The sequence below is a fragment of the Hylobates moloch genome, unplaced genomic scaffold (assembly GCF_009828535.3).
Source record: "Hylobates moloch isolate HMO894 unplaced genomic scaffold, HMol_V3 SCAFFOLD_2, whole genome shotgun sequence".
NCBI lineage: Eukaryota > Metazoa > Chordata > Mammalia > Primates > Hylobatidae > Hylobates > Hylobates moloch.
Window position 1 is genome coordinate 6,342,781 of NW_026652277.1, and position 7,847 is coordinate 6,350,627.

General features: G+C 45.7%; 1 protein-coding gene and 1 long non-coding RNA gene across 2 annotated transcripts in view; one reads left to right on the plus strand and one right to left on the minus strand.

Annotated features, from left to right (window-relative positions):
• PRKCQ (protein kinase C theta) overlaps positions 1 to 2,319 on the minus strand; it is a 199,710-nt gene extending 197,391 nt beyond the window's left edge. The window contains exon 1 of the mRNA XM_058431256.1: positions 2,258 to 2,319. The gene's annotated coding sequence lies outside the window, so the exon portion shown is untranslated. The remainder of the gene's footprint in view (positions 1 to 2,257) is intronic.
• A 120-nt stretch (positions 2,320 to 2,439) lies between these two features.
• LOC116467765 (uncharacterized) lies at positions 2,440 to 7,249 on the plus strand. Its single transcript, XR_004247952.1, has 3 exons — positions 2,440 to 2,943; positions 4,176 to 4,239; positions 5,568 to 7,249. It is a non-coding gene; the product is annotated as an uncharacterized LOC116467765 (long non-coding RNA).
• The last annotated feature ends 598 nt before the right edge of the window (positions 7,250 to 7,847 follow it).

Here is a 7,847-nt window from a genome sequence, read left to right on the forward strand (position 1 = left end):
CCCAGTCCACATGGAATTTTGGTTAAAACATCTAATTCATTGCAGAGAAGAATTTAGTCTTTTCCACAGAAGAGACAGCATGTGTTAGAATGAGAATACTTTATAGAAATGACCAATGAGAAGCCAGCTATGTAAAGGGGCCTCTGATGCCTGGCGTTAACAAGAGACAGAGTATTATTGTTGAAATGGATCTTTGAGATTATAGAAAGAGCTGAGGTGTGAATAATCAAACACCATCCCCTTGATGCCTGAAGGAGAAGTGAGACAGCAAAACAAATCAAAGTTCCAGGAATTGCACCGTGTATGGTAAGCGCAGACGCAGTGAGGACATTTCTGTAGGAGAACAGAGGTAGAAGTTTGCTTAAGTAACAGTTGCCATCCCGAGGCACCACAGCACAAGACGGTAGCGGAAATGAACATGATAATGCGGATGGTGGGTGACAAGTCTTGCCTGGATACTGACATTTTTAAAGAGTAGAAGAAAATCGCAGGTCACTGAAACAAAGGCTGATGGTGTCCAGCAGGTTACTCTTGAAGTCAGAAACAGAAGTTCATGAGAGACAAGAAGACAGAAACAACAATAGATAAACTTAGAGTGGATCGCTAACTTGCAGGAGCTGTGCAGCTGAGGCTTTGCAGGTTTCAGAAGCTCTCCCTACACTACGTCTTTAAATATATGTGTGTTCAATCAGCAGGAGGAAGGGACTAACAAGAGCCTTCTGTGGTAGGCACCTGCATCAAACAATGGCACTGATCTCAGAGGGATTTTAAACAGCTGTGCATAAACTTCAAAAGTAATTTGCAACCATATTAGTAAATGTCACCCTTCTTCCCGCTAGACACAGCACTTTTAAAGGAGATTAAGCATCCGCAGTAAGCCTGCCATTTCACAAGCGTTACTAAAGTTAGGGAAAAAATGAAGATGATGATTCACAAGGTCGGGGTGTGGGGTGGGGTGGGGGACCCAGGACCTTAGGAATCGGGCTTGTCTATCACACAGCCTCGGGCAGGAAGGGCCCAGTGGGGACCATGGCTTTTAGGGAGCAAACCAAGGAAAAAGAACAACGGAGTGGACACTTCAGGCTTCCTGCATCTCTCACGGAGCCTCCCGAATCCCAATGGTTTAGAATTTTCTTTGGCAAAAGAACAGGACAAAGAGGCCGGAGTTGACAGAAAGCATGGGCGGACTTCTCCGATCTTGTAGGTGGTTCATTAAAAGAATTCAACAGGCTGGAGGTGTGCTCTCAAAGGGCAACTGGAACGTCAAGGACTTAGACACCAGGCACAGATGGTTCATTTCCCCACGGACAGGAAGAGGGCACGGAGTGCTCTCTTTTCCCTCCACCTTCTCCAGCCTAGTCCCCCTCAGCCTGTGCCACTCCCGAATCATCTTTTATTAGCACCACTTCCAGCCCGCACAGGGGCAGGACAGCCCAGGGGACAAGGCAGTTCTGTGGCGCTCTCCTTGCAGAAATGACGGGAGTCTCCCAATCCAGCCAGCCCGTGGACCTCTCTGCATACCCACTGGGGAGCGCCCACGCCTGTAGCATTCAACAGTCAACTCTCCCATTGATAACGGTGGCTCTCGAAAATCCAATACCACAAAGATACTTTATTGCACAAAGTTTGCTTGGTTAACCTGGCCCTCAAAGCTGGGGAATAACCTCACTTGAGGCTACAGGAATGAGCACCCAGACCTTTTTTTTTTTTGGTATATTTCAAAGACCTGCCGCCCCCTCCCCCAGGCCCTTGACAAGAAACTTGGCTTGTTTAGAAGCCTGAGCGATGGCACCCCGGTCCGTGCTCCAATACATTCCCAGAAAACGGGGTATGCTCCCCTGTGGACAGCATACCATCTCCAGAAAACACCTTTCCTCACGCATTTTTTTTTTTTTTTTTTACACCAAGAATACAAATGCTTTCCACTTTCTTCCCTCCTCGCAGGCCCCCTTTTGTTCAGGTGAGAAGGAAAAGGGAGAAGAAAGGAGGAAGAGCCCCCAGGCCGGCGGCCCCCACCCGGCTAAGGTCGCCAGCATCCCGCATCCCGTGCGACCCGCGTCCCGGACACCCAGCGGGGAAATTCTTCCCGGTGCGCTCTTGCGCCCGCTTGGTTCCATTTCCTACTCCGCCTGCTCCTCCGGCAGCCCTCACCCCTTCCCCGAGGCTCTCCGAGGGGCCCGGGTAGCCCTTCCCGCCACGGGTCTCGGCCCCTCCAGCCCGCTCCCTCCCGGCGGCGGCGCGGCGCGCGGGGCCCTACCTGGAGCGAGCACGGCGCCGCTGCTGCCCGGTGGCGCGGGGACTGCACGGGGACTGGCGGGGCTGGCGGGGCTGGCGGGGCTGGCGGGCCCGGCGCACTGCGGGTGCGCCCCGAAGGCGGTGCCGGCCAGGGGGCGCTCGCCAGCCTCCCCGCAGCCCGGCCTCCCGGGACCCGGCACCTCTAGCCAGGGACGCGCGCTCGGTCCCCCGCCGTGCGCCTCCGGTCCCGCGCCCAGGCTCCCGCCCCCGGCCTCCTTACCAGCCACTTGTCGCCCAGCTGCAAACTGGAGCAGGAGGCGGCGGCCGGAGGGCCCAGGACAGCCCCGGGAGGGCGGCGAGGCCGAGCAGGAGCGCCCCGGCTCCGTCCACATTCTCAGAGTCAGGAAAAGGGGCGAGAGGCCACATGTCTCCCTCTCGCCAAACTGAAAACGAAACGGCGCTCCAGCAGATTGGGTGGAAACAGCTGTGTCTGTTTTCTCTGTTTTTCACGCTAGTAAGGGCTTGTAAACATTGTTCCTTTTAAAATGACCTACCCCGGGAGGTTTGGGCATACTTCTGTCCTGGGGTCATCGTTCCTAGGTGGCTTCGGACCTGGGACTTTGATTTCCTGTATCTGCACATTGTCTTTTTGTACACAATTGCCAAGGTGGAACTGCTTTCAATTTTACTGTGCTTGAAGCTGCAAAGGTGATGTTGCCACCGTGCGTGTCATTTTAGGACTTTTTATGCCTTGTGGGTAATACTAATGATGGTCACAATGAGGATAAATGGGGTGTTTTCTATACTCCATGTAACTAATTTCTCATTCAGGTTAGAAAATTATATGTCTGGTTACTAATACTCTTACTGAATGGTTTCCTTGCAATGATGACACCAAGTAATTAAAATGTACTTCATTAAGACTTTTGTTGCTGTAGTGTACTAAGATCAGATTAATCTGAGAAGTAAAACAGTAATTTTTTGTCCTTTTTTCTTTTCTTGTTTTGAGAGAGACATTAAAAACGATTAAAACAAAAAACAGGCCAGGTGCGGTAGCTCACACCTGTAATGCCAGCACTTTGGGAGGCTGAGGTGGGTGGATCGCTTGAGGCCGGGAGTTTGAGACCAGCCTGGCCAACATGGCAAAATCCTGTCTCTCCTAAAAGTACAAAAATTAGCTGCGTGTCGTGGCACGTGCCTATAATCCCAGCTACTCAGAAGGCTGAGGCATGAGAATCGTTTGAACCTGGGAGGAGGAGGTTGCAGTGAGCCGAGATCGCACCACTGCACCCCAGTCTGGGCGACAGCAAAACTCTGCCTTAAAAAAAAAAAAAAAAAAAAGGTTAACAAAAGCCGTAAGTTGAATTAGCAGCCTTCTGATCATGGGAATATAGAATGTCAACTAAAAAGGACCTCAGCGGTTGGGAAGACAGATGAAAAATTGAGGCCCCGAAGTGTTTCATGACTTGATTAAATCACTCAGGTCTGCACTGGGAAGCGAGTTATGATGATGCCGCTAATCTATATGAACCCAATAAAGCCAACACACACACACACACACACACACACACACACACACCCTTTTAAGGATAAAACTATATTCCATTAAAATTAGCCCCACATTTGTCAATATCTAAAAACATTGGAGTGACCCTCAGGCCAGAGGCTGTAGCTCTTGGAAGATCCTAGCCAGGAGGTTCGAGGGTGGCCGGTACCTCGGAAGTGCTGGCTCACTCTGACATCATCAGAACCTGGCATGTAGTAGGCGCTCATTTGGTATGTGCTATGGAAATTAGGCAGGAAAGTGCATCTATGTCTGGAAACAAGGAGGCAAAGCTTAAGCAGTGATCCCCACGCAGATCCTTTCTGCAAACTACAAAACAGAAGCTTCCCTAGTTCAGAGAGCCATCCACCTGGCTCTTTCTCCAATTGTTTTTCAGTGGATCCTGTTACACTGCAAAGAAGAAATGGCAAACTGAAAACAGCTGCTGTGCCTAAAAGATGGTAAGTTCCTCACTCTCCATATCTGGGTTTCTCATTGACAATTAGGCACTGAAAGGAAGCTCATATGTCCTGTTAATTTAATCAGTAGTTAGCGGCTTTAGAAAAAGTTTCATATATACACCAGGTATGATAAGGACTTTTTTTTTTCTTTTTGAGACAATCTTGCTGTGTTGCCCAGGCTGGAGTGCAGTGCCATGATCATAGCTCACTGCAGCCTTGATCCCGCAGGACTCAAGTAATCCTCTCACCTCAGCCTCCCAAATAGCTGGGACTACAGGCACACACCACCATGCCCAAGCTAATATTTAAATAGATTTTTTTGTAGAGACGGGGTCTCACTATGTTGCCCAGGCTGGTTGTAAACTCCTGGGCTCAAGTGATGCTCCTACCTCAGCTTCCCAAAATGCTGGGATTATAGGGGTGAACCACCATGCCCAGCCTGTGATGACTTTAGATGCACTACTCATATAATACTCATAATCTTATGTGATATGTATCGTCATCATCATCTCTCTTTAACAGAAGAGAGTAATGAGGTTGGAGATGGAGTCTTGTTCTGTCACCCAGGCTGGAGTGCAGTGGTAAATCTCAGCTCACTGCAACATCCGCCTCTGCCTTCTGCGTTCAAGTGATTCTTCCTGCCTCAGCCTCCTGAGTAGCTGGGATTACAGGCATGTGCCACCATGCTCAGTTAATTTTTGTATTTTTAGTAGAGACAGGGTTTCGCCATGTTGGCCAGGCTGGTCTCGAACTCCTGACCTTAGGTGATCCACCCACCTCGGCCTCCCGAAGTGCTGGGATTACAGGCATAAGCCACTGCGCCCAGCCGATTCTCCATTCTTACATCATGCACTCAGTTTTCTCTTTCTTTCTCTTTTGGACAACTGATCTTTGAGGACTCTTGGCTACTCAATTGTCCTATAATTGTATAGTCCTACAATAGGAAACCCATTAACCTGAAGATCAGATCTTTTAAAACAACATCCATCATATATCTAAAAAAATTGGGTTTTTTTATCGTAAAATTTCACCTAAAACAAAAAATTCACGTCTGTCCTGGGTATCCATTAGGTGTAGTGGACACCTCTAGATATTCTTGTCCTGTAGACACGCCATCTCCTTTCCCAGGCCACGGGGTGTTCCTGTTTTCTATCAGACACTGTCTCTTAGTTTTATAAATGTTGCTGCTCTCAGAAGTTCTCCACACCTTTGCTTCCTGGAAGAGGAAATGGCATTTCCTGGAGGGGATGACACGTGGGCGGTGAGGTTCCACTCATTACGTTAAACACACCCCAACTTTCAGCTGTGTACTTCTTTTCCTCCTTCAGATTCTGCCCTGACGTTTCCTGGAATGATGCTGAGGACTGCCTGTCGGGTAGCCGCCTTATTCAGTTCACTTCATCTCGGAAACACCTTACCCCTGCCTTGGCTGCAGCGGCCCTCCTGAGAGCTGAGGAAGGAGGAACTCCCATGCGCCTGCTCCCGGAGCTGCCACAACTCATCTTCCCACAACTCGGAACTTGGAAAAAGGAACCCAGGACATGACTTTGCTTTTCTTTTGGACCTAGTTGGTGATTATACTCTGTCTCCCATGGAGACCTCCTCTTGCATCCTTCCTTCTATGTGGGATTTAGGATAGAAATTAAAAAGAAAACATCTTATTTTGAGTCTTGATTTGGAGAAAGGTAGTATTCGGGGAGAAGTAGGCTATGATACACATAGAATATTTGAAGATGGCATTGCTTAACAATGACATTTCTGTCTCTGCAGAAGTCACAGCTTGGAGGAAACCAGTTTGCACTATTTGATGAGGAATTTGGCCACCAAACCACTGATACTTTCCCAAAGGTTTGGCAGAAATTGTTTTTCGAGTGGCTCACCAGATTCCCTAGAAGAATCAGCATGGAATTAGAGGCCAGCGGCCTACCCTAACTAAAGACATGAGTGACGTGTAAAGTCTAGTGTCAATTTATTCAGAAAATATCAAAATCATTCTGGGAGCTATGGGTCAAAGTTGATAGGCACAAACAAACAAACAAACAAAAACAAAAGGTATTTTAAATTCACAGCTTGGATAAGAAAAAGGGAGATGTTGTCATTTCTTCAATCCAACTTTAGATTTTCAAGCCGGAAAAAGGATAATTAGAAGTTAGAAATTGTTATTGCCAGAAAAGAGCTCTAAACCCTGAAAAACAAAAACAAAAACAAAAACTGACCCTCCTCTTGGGGAGTGATAAACCTCAATTACTGTTGATAGTAAAGCTGATATCAACTCTTCGAAACCAGTGAAAGGTGAATGGAAACCTTACCCTGGGTTAAGGTTTGAAAAATGTTTATAATATATATTTGAAAGTTCCATTATTTAAAATATTTATTAGACATGCTTTGTAATGTTAAGTTACTTCAAAAAATCTTACACAAGGGAGGGAAAGTATGTATTATTCCTTCATTTAAGAAAAAGATAATGTGCGAATATTAGTTAATATTTATCATACATTTACTACCTGTGTCGAGGCGTAGTGTTACACACTTTATTACAATTATTTGATTCTAACAATGAATCCCCTTAGATGGATAATATTCTCTTCATTTTACAGATGAGACAATTGGGCCTTAAAGGTTAAACAAATGATTTCCTAAGCTCATTCAGCCAATAAACAGTAGGGGACTGCTTGACACCAGTCCAGCTGATCCTCACATCCATGATTTCTGCCACCATATTCACAGAAACAAGACAAGAGCTGAAAGTATAGTCTGACTCTTGAAACAGTCAAAGAATTGTGTATGTTTATGGAAGTTCTGATTAATAAGATATTCTGAGGACAAAAGACAAGGCATGGATAGAGGGGCAATGTGTAGATTAGAATGTATCACAATGCCCACTAAATAATAAAACCATGGGAAAATGAAATTTAATCTTTACTGTGTAGAATATTTAAAGTAGATTGTTTTTGCCTGGGTATCAATTACTATTACACTATAAAAGAATGAAATTAAACAAGAAACGGTTCCTTTGGTTTTTTTTTTTAAAGGTAGGCGTTATAAAAACAGTATTTGCCATCTGGTTTTAGTTATGGCTTTGGAAATTCTATGGGTACAATTCGTTGTCATTATTGTTGTTATCACTACCAATAAAGAGACTCAAATTGTAACATTTATGGCTTTGGAAATTCTATAGGTACAATTTGTTGTCATTATTGTTGTTACCACTACCAATACAGAGACTCTAATTGTAACATCGGTTTCTAAATCAGTTAGTGCATAATTACATTTTCAATGTTGCCTTAACATAGATACAAGTTAACAGGATATGCTTCTGGTGTGTTTCTGGATTCTGAGGGTAGAACCAGCATAAAACTAGTCAGTCCAAGTATTTCTAAAGATCCGCAGACACCGTTCTCCTGGATTTGGGAAGCCTAGAGATATTAGCACAATAATTATGGCCCAAGTGGGTATAAAATTTTGTCTGAAATTAAAGAGATATTGATTAGATAATCCACAGAGACTACTTTTTAGTGATTATCTTCCACCAGGGTAAAAGCAACAGCAACCTGAAAATGCAAAAGACCATACATTTTCATGGCAAGTCGTCCCTAGGAAGGATTAAT